This window comes from Syngnathus acus, chromosome 10, assembly GCF_901709675.1.
Source record: "Syngnathus acus chromosome 10, fSynAcu1.2, whole genome shotgun sequence".
NCBI lineage: Eukaryota > Metazoa > Chordata > Actinopteri > Syngnathiformes > Syngnathidae > Syngnathus > Syngnathus acus.
In genome coordinates, this window is record NC_051095.1 from 22,090,538 (window position 1) to 22,104,455 (window position 13,918).

At 41.2% G+C, this 13,918-nt stretch overlaps 1 long non-coding RNA gene across 1 annotated transcript in view; it reads left to right on the forward strand.

The window, feature by feature from the left end:
• Positions 1-3,944: 3,944 nt before the first annotated feature.
• Positions 3,945-13,918, forward strand: part of LOC119129225 — a 25,329-nt gene continuing 15,355 nt past the window's right edge. Inside the window, exon 1 of the long non-coding RNA XR_005099149.1 lies at positions 3,945-3,984. This is a non-coding gene — a long non-coding RNA (uncharacterized LOC119129225). The remainder of the gene's footprint in view (positions 3,985-13,918) is intronic.

Sequence of the window (13,918 nt, forward strand, 5' to 3'; positions counted from 1 at the left end):
TTTCTCCGTCTCATTAGATCTGTCATGGTGACCTTTGTGCCCCATGATTGCCGAGCATTAGACGTGAGCATGGATCAGGAACGTGATTAACGAATCAACCTCGAAAGATGCAGCGCTTAATGAGAGGATAGGAAAAAAGAATGCACCCATACAAATACAATAGTTGATTGAGACTTCAGCAGTCCCCTTTAGATCGCTGGGTCTGCGACCACTGCACACTGTGGAAACAAAACAATGCAGATGAAATGTGCCACGGATCACAGAGGAAGGACTCAAGTGCACAATGACAAAGGAGATGCAGCGGTAAGACAGAACAATGATTCTATTTTGCTCTTTTCCAGGCAGTCTCTCCCCACTAGACTGCAGAGGCTATTGGCCAGGTTTGAAGTGTCACTCCACCAGGGGTGTGTGATAGTTGATTCACAGGATGTTAATGTCTCAGCTTCATGGACATCATTAGCGGAGAGATCAACTCAACATGCCTAAAAGAGGAAATGAATTCCATTACATCCACATACATTACATACATTAATAATTCTCAAGAGTTCTTTGAAAGAATCCTCTACTACTACTACTAATAATAATTGTTATTATATGATTATAGTAGTAGTAGTAGTATTAACAGATTATGTCAATAACTATATTAAGTCAAGATTCAAGAATTTTTATTGGCCATGTTTGAGCATGCCAAACAAGGAATTTGACTTCGGTACATCTCAGCCTCTGTTCAACATTTAGGTGACAAACAACACTCAGGACATGTGCGAAAATTGACAAATATTCTCAAACATCCCCTGATATTAAATAAAATATTACTATTACTATTATTATTAATAATAATAAAAATAATAATTTTTATTATTATTGTTATTATTCACATGATGATGATGATTATTATTATTAATATTTTATTACTACAGGTGTGCGTGGTTGTGTGTGTGACGTATGTGAGCATCTAATGTAGTAGTGCAAACATGTTTATAGACCACCCCTCTCAAAAATAGTAAGCTAAAAATAGCACCCTGATAATTAAAATGAATCTTATGCACACTGGGAGGCTGAATGGCAAGATTCAAAGCCCAAACTTCAGAACTGTGAGGCAGATGTGCTTACCACTAATTCACCATGCTGCCATCTGTTGGTTTAGTGAAGATTCAAGATTCAAAATTCAAGAGTTTTTTATTCGCCATGTTTGAGCGTGCCAAACAAGGAATTTGACTTCGGTAAATCACAGCCTCTGTTCAACATTTAGGTGACTAACAACACTCCGGACATGTGAAAAATGGCAAATATTCTCAAACATCTCCTGATCTTAAACTCCCAAGAGGGCAAGGAAAAACTCAAAACTCCAGCTAGGGGAAATGAGAAACCTTGAGAAGAGACCACAGATGGGAGGGTCCCTCTTCCAGGATGACCAGGCTGCAATGAATGCAGAGAGGACACATAGTACAAACAGTGTAGACAATTCAAAAAAGGTGTGGAGAGCAGGATGTTATTGCACAGCAATGACTCTGAGACTCTAAGAGTGGTGTGAGTTCATCAGAGCAACAGCCTGGGGGAAGAAGCTGTCTCTGTGTCTGCTGGTTTTGGCGTTCAGAGCTCTATAACGCCGTCCGGAGGGGAGTAGTTCAAACAGACTGCAACCTGGGTGAGAAGGGTCTGTAGAGATGTTCCTTGCACGTTTCCTGGTCCTGGACAGGTACAAGTCTTGGATAGATGGGAGGTTGATTCCAATTATCTTTTCTGCAGTCCTGATTGTCCGTTGCAGTCTGTGCTTGTCTTGTTTGGAGGCCGATCCAAACCAGACAGTGATGGAGGTGCAGAGGACAGACTGGATGATGGCAGTGTAGAAGGTCTTCAGCAGCTCCCGCGGCAGGTTGAACTTCTTGAGCTGTCTCAGGAAGTACAGCCTCTGCTAGGCCTTCTTCCAGAGTCTATGTGGCCGGTCCATTTCAGGTCCCGAGAGATTGTGGTTCCCAGGAACTTGAAGGTGTCTGTGGAGAGAATAGTATTACTGCGGATAGTGAGGGGTAAAAGTGGTGAAGGGTCTCGCCTGAAATCCACTGTCATCTCCACGGTCTTGAGCGGGTTCAGCTCCAGGTGATTTTGGCTGCACCAGTGGACGAGCCGCTCCACCTCCTGTCTGTACGCAGTCTCATCACCGTCCTGGATCAGTCTGATGAGAGTGGTGTCGTCTGCATACTTCAGGAGCTTCACAGGAGAGTCACCTGAGGAGAAATCGTTGGTGTAGAGCAGGGGTGTCAAACTCAATTGCACAGGGGGCCAAAATTCAAAACACACTTTAGGTCGCGGGCCGAACAGAACAAACATTTATTGAACACACTAAAACTAACTTTTAACATAAATATAAATACAAAAGGACAGGAATGTTATTCTGGAATAAATAAACTTAAACTTTAAATAACTTAAAATATCTTGATCTCCATAAAAATATATCCAGTCAAAATTATACAAGTTAGAAATTGGAACATGCTGCAAAAAAAACGCCTGAAAAAATAAATTAAAATGGTGACAGTGCTTGTACTTCAAGTAAACATTAAAATAATAAATCGTTTGATTTTCTTTGCTTTTATGTCATTTTAAATAAAAAACCTAAATTTTAAATATCCCAAATGATTTTACTCTCCATAAAAATATCTCCTGTCAAAATTATACAAGATAGAAATATGAACATGCTGCAAAACAAAACCTGGAAATATAAAAACAACTTGTGCTTTTCAGCAATAACAAATAATGAATCAAATCAAATTTCGTTGCTGAGCTCAAAAACTCTGTTGAGAACTTTCCCCCGACTTAGCCAACGCACCTCTGTATGATAAGGAATGTCGGCAAACTCTGAATCTATACTCCGCATAAAGGACTGAAATTGCCGGTGATTTAAACCTCTACTTCGGATAAAGTTTACGGTTTGCGTTACAGTGCTCATTACATGGTCCATCTTCAGGACTTTGCCACACAGTGCTTCCTGGTGTATGATGCAGTGGTATGTTGTTAACTCACCAGTACAGTTCTCCTCCTGCATCTTTTTTCGCATCCTTCCTACTAGTCCACTTTTCTCACCGCACATAGCCGGTGCTCCATCAGTTGTAAGACCAATAAGTTTGTCCCAGGGCAGTTTCATGTCGGTTACACTTTGACATACGTTTTCAAAAATGTCTTTTCCGGTCGTTGTCCCGTGCATCGGTTTAATGTCCAATATTTCCTCAGTAACACGCAAATCGGAGTCCACCCCACGGATGAAGATGGCTAGCTCTGCAGTGTCAGTCATGTCAGTACTTTCATCCACAGCCACATTAGCGCCACAAATGAGACAAACGGGCTTACCGGCAATGTCAGTAAACATATACTCAACCTCCCATCGGTTTTTAAAGGCTCTGTTTTCAGAATCAACTTTTCTCTTCGGCATCATGAGGGGCTAGCTTCACAATTACTTGCAGCAACAAGCACTTGACCTGATTGCCGCGGAAAAACGCTCGGCAAGGCAGCGAAAGCACTGCATTATGGGATCTGTAGTTTATTGTGTTATCATCACTTCATATCGTCGGGCCATTAGTAACAATAATATAAAATGATCTCGCGGGCCGGATATAATTGCATGCCGGGCCGGATGTGGCCCGCGGGCCTTGAGTTTGACACATATGGTGTAGACAGAGAAGAGCCGTGGGGAGAGGACGCACCCCTGAGCGGCTCCAGTACTGGTGGTCCGGGTGTCAGATGTGATGCCCCCCAGCCTCACACGCTGTCTCCCGTTGATCAGGAAGCTGATGATCCACTGACAGGTGGAGGCAGGCACCGTGAGCTGGATGAGCTTCTGTTGGAGGATGTCAGGAGCGATGGTGTTGAACGCCGAGCTGAAGTCCACAAACAGGATCCTGGGGTGTCCAGGTGGTGCAGGATGTAGTGCAGTCCCATGTTGACCGCATCATCCACCGACCTGTTTGCCCGGTAGGCAAACTGGAGGGGGTCAAGCAGGGGGCCCGTGACATCCTTCAGGTGGTTCAGCACTAACCTCTCGAAAGATTTCATGACCACAGATGTCAGTGCGACAGGTCTATAGTCATTCAAACCTGTGATGGCGGGCTTCTTGGCCACTGGAACGATGGTGGAGCTCTTGAAGCACGAGGGCACATCACACAGCTCCAGGGAACGGTTGAAGATCCTTGCAAAGGTGGGTGCCAGCTGCTAAGCACAATCTCTGCTCAGTCAAAATCTCTATGATTTCTCTGAACATCTCATTACTTTGAAAGTAACCTTGTAGTCAACCTTGCAGTCATCTTATCACTATATTTTTGATGCACACATGGTGTGTGATACTGGATATCAAGTGGTTTGGTTCACATTTTGCACCTGTATTATATAGCAACACTAAACTTTGTACAGACAGATTTGAATTTAATGTTCTCATTTCACCAGCGCTCATAGCTGCTTCTGGTGTATTCTTCTCATTAATGTGAAACATTCTTCTCAAATCACTCACCTAACACTGAGCGATAGCATTTCTGAACTTATTATATCTCCACGGGCAATAGCATATCTTGTCTCAGTTTCGTCCCTTTGAGTGCATGTGGACGAAGAATGCCCGCAAAAAAATGTGTGTGTGAGTGTGTGTGTGCGTGTATGCACACACTCACAGTCACAGGCAGCAAAACAGTAACCTTTACAATAATCAGCTCTGTCTGGTGGGCCTCTTTAATTAACCTTGTAGGAAATTAATCCCAGTGTTAAATGGACAAGAAAAAGATGTTTGATTACCACCGGGAGCCAACTGGGACTTCTGCCTCTGTCTAATTGACCAAGAAGAGAGAACAAGAGGAAAAGTAACCAGATTGTGAGACATAGGGCGAGAGAGAGAGCAAAGTATCTCAAATACTGCGGTGTTATTAGTGTCTGTGTGAATGTCAGTTCGTTCCTGGAGCACTGATAAGGTTTCACCAGGAAGAGCAATGAGGGAGAGAGGAAGCTGAAGGGCAAACAATATGCCCATTCAATGTTGGAAAGTGGGCTTTGTCTGTGTGTCCATGCGTGTGTGTGTGCGTGTGTGTGTGTGTACATATTTATACATATTTGTCGATATGTATATGCATATTATTTGTTATTTTTATTTTTATTGACATTGCAACAGTGGAACCTTTAAATTCAACGGTCATTAAAGCATATAATTTGTAATTTGTCCCAAAATTTCAAGAACAACATATGCAAATGTTGACGCAAGACTCTATAACTCCCACAATTGTGAGTGGTTGCTGGTCTATTTGTGTTCTGACTGACTGCCGACCAGTCTGGAGTGTACACCGTCTCTCGCCAAAAGTCAGTTTTAATGATTGCACTTGTAAAACTCCTCATCAGGAACAAAAGGTCAATACGAGTCACTCATTGATTTTGCCAGTAACTAGAGTCACGTGCTTTCACTGACTGTTATTTTATTAAAAAAAAAAAAGTCCCATTTACTTTGGTGATTACACCTTTTGAATGTTGAAGATGAAAACCTGGATCGTTTGGTCGTGGAAAAAATATCACTACCTGATATGAATATTTTTAATCAAGCATCTGCTTGTCTTGAGCCCACGGAATGTGAGGTGACCAAAAGCCACTGAACTGGCCAATAGTGGAAAAAAATACAGCGACTCCTTCCCGCGTACTCGGCGAGTGATCCTCAATCCCTTCACTGCACTTGTTTGATTCCGTGACACTTTCAACATTGGACCTTTTCATCTACAGGACAGGTACGTCCATCCATCCATCCATCCATCCGTCCATCCATCCATCCATCCATCCATCCATCCATCCATCCATCCATCCATCCATCCATCCATCCATCCATCCATCCATCCATCCATCCATGTTTCTACTGTGGCCAACCCCGAATCAAGGTGAGCTTGTCGAGAATCAAGGTGAGCTTGTCGAGAATCTGGCACTTCTTCTCAGTCAGGCACATGTGATGTGGGAATGGCAATTACACTATTTAAATTTTGTCCTTACATATCACCCTGAGCATCAAAATTAAATCCTTGTCCCAGACTCCATAGTCCTGCTGCTAAGGAGATCATCATACCTGTAGTCCAGGTTGTTTGTGTACTTTAAATTGATTGAGACAAGGGTGGTTGATGCCTTGTAGATGTTCAAGTTTTTGAAGGGTCTCAGAATGAAAAGCTATTTATTCTAGAAGTGTTACGTCCTGCGGAGTTATGGTGGGATATATAAATAGCGGCACATATATGACAATTTAGTTTGATTTCCTGCAGGAACTGCAAATATAAGTGGCCGTACCACTTTGCCCAGATGTGCTGTAAATCCTTCAGATCATCCATGAGATTGGTGGGTCGGAAAATACATTGTACTCTTGGGGAAATAACTGAGCACCAAACAACAAACGCCGGGGCTCATTTGAGAACCACACTAAAATTTTGACTCACCCCTGACTCTAATCCCACATTATTTTGAAGCATATAAGAACTTTAGTGAGTACAAATACAGTTTTCTCACCTAACCATAAAAATATGTGAGTTTTTATTTGGAGTGCACCCACTCTTATATTAAATTCACAGGAATACTTTACTCATGCAGTTATGTGGGTTTCATTGACTTGAGTATTGATAATCATTTTGTTCATTTGATTTGAAGCAGTTTGTGGTTAAGGTCACCTAAAATTTCACATTCCGTAATCCTGCACTGGTACCTTTGCCTTCGAGGCTGAGCAGATGCTTCCTCGCTCTTCTTCTAAGATCTCACTGCACTGACCTCAGCTCCCCATGACTCATCCCCGCTGTGCACTGGCTCTATGTGTAGTGAGACTATGTGTGTGTTGGCTTTGTTCATCGGTGTGTGTCGACCTCCCGAATCGCTCCTGGTGACTGTATCAATAAACCACAAGACAGCGAAGGCAACCAGTGAGGCCTTGGACTTTTGGCTGCCTACTTGCTCTTTTGTGAGTCCATGTAGCCCATACACACATACACACGTATATATATATATATAGATAGATAGATAGATAGATAGATAGAGAGAGAGAGAGAGAGAGAGAGAGAGAGAGAGAGAGAGAGAGAGAGAGAGAGAGAGAGAGAGAGAGAGAGAGAGAGAGAAATTGTCAGTTTTGAAACACCCGCATCCTTGTTCACCATAAATTGAAAATAAATTCATATATCTGCACGTTTGTCCACCAAATAATCATGACCTAAATTTGATGACTTCTTCTTTGGCCTATATCACCCTTAAATAAAGTTTGTGCCAATTGAAATTTATGCTATTAGAAGAATATTTATGACTGTATCAGTCATGTTATTTGCTTATTGTTATTTACTTACTATGTATTTGTTGACTATGTCAAAATGATTGTTAAAAAAGAAGATGTTAAAACAAGAAAAATCGCACTAGGACTGTACATAACCTTTCTATAGTACAGGATTAAATGCTTAAATGTTTTGGGACCTCGAAAGTGAGCAAAAAAAAAAATGGCCAGCGCAAATCTCGAGTATTTCAATTAGAGTTGTATATATTTTTTGCAAAGCCACTTTTATGTTGTCATGTTTTAGGTCATTCAAACCAATGAGTTCTTTGTCAGCGGCTCCCATTGCCTTCCCGTCGTTACGAGCCTGTTAGTGTTAACTCATCAGGGGGGTCAAACACTATGAAAACACACATTATGACACAGCCAAAAGATCACTTTACACAATTTGAATAAATACAAGGCAATTTGTCACTGTCATGTCAGAATTGCCCCTTTCTATTGCCTGCCCTCATCCTCTCCCTCCCTCATCCTCCTCACCATCCACAGCCCCTCCTCCACACCCAGCTTCCTCAGGCACCCCAGCAGGAAGCAGTAATGATGATTGTATTAACCCCTTGTGGAGAGCACTGACCTCTGCTTCTGTTCAACTGGAGGAATTAGACCAGGAAAGCATGTTTAAGTCCATCGGCACTTTTTTGGGTGTAATTTGGAAAGAATGACTTTGAGCCAAAGCCCCCCGAAAGTTATGAGTGAGGTGTTATCAACGGAATAAATCACAGTTTGACAGTAAGGTACACTCGTTTTGAGCTTTGACCCATGCGCTACAATTCAATTAAGGAAATCTGCTGTTGCTGATAAGTGATAACAGAAAGCTTTTATTTTGGAAATATGCACAGCTAAGTATTGGACCTCAAGCATTTTTGTCACAGTTATATTTTAGTTGTTGTTTTAATGGCTTAGTAAGGTACCCTTTGAACAAAGTGTTCTCTTAAGAATTGAAACAAAAGTTGTATTTTCTTTTAACCTGTATTATGGAATACTTCTGCATACATTTTATTAATCCTTCACCAATGCTGACAATGACACACCAAAAAATAATGATTGTTGTTGTTGCTGTTGTTTTTTTAAGTAACGGTACAGGCCTATATTTATTTTTACTCACACTATAGAATGAGGAGATTCTTTCTTGCATGCCATAAAGGAGATATACGTATGTATGATACTTTTATACAACAAAAAACATTAGGTTAGGTTAAGTAAAGTACACTTTATATAGCTTAAGATAAACAGGACTGAGATAAAGTAAGATAAGTTAGTTTGCATTAGGTTACATTAGGTGAGGTTACCAGTAGAAACTGTACCTTTGCTACCTGAACAGCATTACAGACCAGAACCTTCCAGTTCAACGAAGAAAAGAAACCCTAACAATGAAAGTCATTTTGTTTCTCTTATTTGTGACAGAAATAATTCATTATTCTTTTATTAATTTTATAGTACTGGTCTTCAGAATGTGCCTGAATGATCATTTTATTCATTATATTTGTTTCTTTATGACATTCTCACAGATGTCTGCCAGTCAGTGTGTATTTGGATTATTACAAGTCCTCTTGTACTCTGGATGTTTTGACATCCCTCAATCTCTCCACACCTTTCACTAAACTTTCTTAACCCCTTAAATCCTGTTCAGCCAAGGTTTCCCTCTGAATGCAGATGCATGGAAAACCATGAACATTCCTGTGTGGGTAAATCGCTCCTGCTGGACACAGATGTCCTCTTTGGCATTTTAGAACCATAAAGGCGCTGCTTTTAATTTATTTTCTCCTCTTCCTCTCACCATCTCCTTTGCGCCGAGGCCCTCAGGAGACTCAGTGATAACCATGGCTGACGGGAGGAGGAAAGGAGCGGAGGAAAGAGGGATGGGTGTGGGTACAGAAGCGGTGGGGAGAGGGGGGGCGTTGTGATGTCCCGACTCAGGGATATTTAATCCTCACAGTGAGGGGTGAGCGTCTCTTTCGCTCTGTTTGGATTTTACCAGATCAAAGCAGCAGTTCAGATCCTGGCCAGATCACTCACTCGCTCCTCCTGAGTGGACACGCGCATGCAAGCAAACACACACACACACACTCACACTCACACACACACACACACACACACACACACACACACACACACACACACACACACACACACACACACACACACACACCTGCAGTACAAACTTTAGAAACCCTTTTTATGGGTCTAAATATCAACTTTATAATTCACCATGATTACCACATGGTATATTTGTCCTTGTTATATTTGTGTTAATTATTTAGAAAACAAAGTTTTTGCTGACATGCTCAAAAGCTTCATCATACGGGCAGTCACACATCAAGCGTATAACTGTTTTTCGAGTGGAAAATGAACACAAAATGGTGAGTTAAGTTGAAAACAAATATGGCAGGGAGATATGTTCAACATTAGACCTTGAGTCCTTCAATTTAGTGTTGATAGCTTAAGGAGTTTTGATAAGAAATTTTAGATATCCACAAGAGTATGGATCCAGGCAGCTAGATAGATTGGTGGAACAAACTTGGGTTTTACACAGTATATGCAATATTGTGCAAAAATTATCTGCAAAAAGCAAATAAGGTAGGCTATATTTTGCCAATTTGCTCTCATGCAGGCAGCAAGGAGCAATGTTTAGCACATCTGCCTCATAGTTCAGAGACGCAGGTTTCAATTCCGGCTCTGTCCTTCCTGTGCGTGCCTGTGTGGGTTTCCACTGGGTACTGCGGTTTCCTCCCACACACCATTGCTTGTTTGTCTATGTGGACCCTGTAATTGGCTGACAACCAGTTCAGGGTGTACCTCAGCTACTGCCTGAAGTCAGCTGGGATAGGCTACAGCAAGCGCGTGACCCTCGTGAGGAGAACCTGTTCGGATGATGGATGGATGGATGGATGGATGGATGGATGGATGGATGGATGGATGGATGGATGGATGGATGGATGGGAAGAAATACGTAACATTGGATTAAAACGATATGTAATTAATAAGTAAAGTGTGGTGCTCAAGAACCTCACAAAACTCTGAATCAGGTTTGTGTGTAAAAGAAAATATACAAAGCTTCACCAGCTATGCAAACATACTCTTTCATTCAGATGGAATGGAAATAAGACTTTAGTAATCATCTTAAATATAGAAAAAGTGAAAAATAGAAGAACACGTGAGAATGAAAATAGAATTTGAAAAATGGCGGGAATGTATTTGTTCAGAGAATGGCAGAAGTTCAACATACTGTCTCAAATACAGATAGTAAATGCAGCCACCTTTTATTCGTGATATTAAACATTTTATTTCTTTGTGTGTGTGTGTCAGCAATTATTTGTAACATATTTATTGTGAGAACTGTGATTTTTAGTTATTGGGAGTACAATGGAAATGTTGCTAAAAGATATTGTGCGGGTCGGATGCAAAAACATTTCTGTTTCATCACCCGAGAGAAATGTGGTAACTATAGGAGCTGTATAGCACGGTGATAACAAAAGTGATGAATCCAATGTTTTTTTTTCGATTTCTATTTTAATTTCATGCCAATCTCTCGAAACACACAGACAGTAATGCACCATTACACACAGACACACACGCACGCACACACGCACACACACACACACACACACACACACACACACGTATACACATGTATACACACACGCACACACGTATACACACACGCACACACACGCACACACACACACGCACAGCCCACAGCTCCCCTGCCATTCGCCTTCTGAGGCTTGCAGGTCTCTGATAGGAGAACTCTGGAATGGAAAACAGATAAGAGTAAATAAGCAAATAAATAGAATAAAATGTAATTTCTGCTGATTCAGAGCACACAGGGGAGGAGTGGGAGAACATTGCGCACTGCCTGATGGCAACAAATAAAAGGAAGCAAGGTAAACACTTGAGTGAAATCATGCAATTCTCATTTATTCGGCTGCAGTGCAGTGCTGATAGAGAGTAGCATATCACACGTAGCCACAGTTTTCCTCCCTATGATCTGTGACCATCTCAAGTGACTGAATTGTGTCATTTCATTTCCATCACAATCATTTCATGTGGCAAATTCTCACCTTCCTTAAACCTTTTCACGGCCCTCGTGGGTCTCACGTCGAAGGGATCCGCGCGAATCCCAAATGGTCTTGCATTGCCAGTCCCTCTTTTCTAACAGAGCCACCGGCTTTGATGCAGTCACAGCAATATGCCACTCCAGCAGCCTTTCTTCTCAGATGTTACTTAATTACACTATCATAGTCTCTTAATTACCTTATCAATGCTGAATAATCCCATGGTCAGTGTTTGAACGTATCAAAGCACAGCAGCTCTTTTTCATGTACTGTTTGGCCTTTTGTGGTTGGTGAAAGGGAATTAATCGGTTGTTTTTGCAGCAACAAAGAAAGAAAGATGGTGCTAAAATGCAAAATCAAAGCCAACAATCCCAATTTGGATCAGCAGCAAATTACTTCGCTCCATAGACACTGCTTCCTGTGTATGAATGAATTTTGTCATTAGGATTCATACAATACACAAAATTATGTGCGGGGCAACTGTTTCTGGATTTATTTATTTATTTATTTAACAAGTTCCAGCTTTGTTACAGCTACAGCTCTTGTATATAAAGTTTATTAAGTCATCAAGTGCGTTGAGGAATATTGTGATGTACTGTATATTGGTAAATTAAGCCATTTTAGTGATGATACTGTTGGATTTTGGTCCACAATTTAGAGAGCGCTATCTGCGCCTCACGGCAAAAGCCATTGCCAATCACCTGTTATCCAATTCACTCACTGCGTGCTCGTTTAATTTCTTCAGATTTAGGAAAATGCAAAGACACTGAAGCAGAAATTAGACTTACACAGGTTGGTTGAGTTCAATCATAATTCTTGTTAAGAAAGCTCTGTTTTCAGGAAAGTACAATACAGCGTTGGGCCCTTCAAGAGCAGAAAGTCTCCATTCAGAAAAGGCAACGTTCAAGGTTCTTTGGTCAGCTTATATTCAGTTGGTGTGGGGCGCGTTTGATGGGTGATGAGTCGTTGGGGTGGGGCGAGTTCGCAGTAGAGTTTGATTCCATGGGAGTGGGTGCTGGTTATGGAAGATTCGGTGTGTGTGTCTTTCGGCCTTGGTGATCATCTTTGGCCGAGTCCTTGGCTGTCTCCTTCTGGCACCAGCTGGTTTTTTATCTCCGAGTGACCTTCCTGTAAACATTCTTCTCCATCCTTGCACATATGCTGTCGTACCTCATTCTTTCACTTATCGAAAAGCTGGCGTCCCGCATTAGGCGACATATGACGTTTAGTCAAAACACAAGATATAATCAAGTACTGAACGGTCAAGACGACTCTGGCCGTGTCCATGATGTAGAGAACAAACATCAGGCATGCATTACACAGTTCCTTAAGGGTCATTAAGCTATTTAAGCAACATATCAAAAGACATTTATGTTGCAGTGCACAGAAATACATATTGAATCATGAAGTTGTAGCAACCTCTGTTATTATCTTATATCAAAGAATGTCTAGTTATGTCTGCTTTATTGGTTGATTCCATGAATATACTTGTCTGCTTGTATACTTTATCCAAAGAGATGTGAGCGTATCTGGTATTGTGGCTAGGCGGGTTTTGTGTCTTTTGCCCCTATTCCTTCAATACACAATTTCAGACAATCCAAGTAACTGATCATTTCTGTTTGCACACATACTACCAGTTCCATCTTAAAAACGAAAATAATGCAACAGATTGTAGTCACCAGGCTACAAAAGTGTGTGCGAGACCGAGCCGCTGATTCTGGAAGTGATGTTAGGATTCCTGCTAGTCCAATCAGAGGATAATAAACCAGTGTTAAACCTGAGGAGGGCACCACACTGACTAGTTTGCCCTTAATTCAAAATTCACATTTAAAATCCCAAAAATCTAAAACGTCAAAATAATTACCAGGACATTAACATTGTCAACATTGGCATTAGTAGACACCCGTCTATACAGTTCATCAGGGGCTACAAGTTAAATTGGGGATGTGTACCATTTTAAGTCTTAAAATCTTTCAACTCAGGAGAACTCTGAGGTTTGCAGACTTGGGTCAATTAGCGGAGCCCAGGTTTCAGTCAAACATGGCGAAGCAGCATCTAGCTGTTTTGCAATATGCAATAAAACGTTGCCAACAGAAGTGAGTCAGCTTCAAATATCAATGGTTTTTAATCCAGGTTCCAAATGATGCTGAACCAGTGACAATTCAAATGAGCACAATGTTTATTTTAAAAAATCACATGTTTACCTTTAGTAGTGGATTCATTTGAGAATACTGTTGAAATTTCAGAACTATTCTTGAATGACCACTGTGTTATGTCTGAAATTTTCATTTTAAGACATCTCCACTTTCTTTATTGTACATAGTACACCTATCGACCTACTGGGGATCTGAATTAAAAAAAAAAAATAGCAATAGCACGTGTGTTTTAATGCGGAGATGGTAATTAAGAAATAATTGGAGGGACTTGAGACATGTTGCTGAAGCGTGGAAGATTCATGCCCAAGTGTTAATTCCCTGTGCACAGATGTTAATGTACACAGCACGTTGGCTTCCTGTGTGCTTACCCAGCCTTCATGTGTTCAACTCTACCAAACACCCAC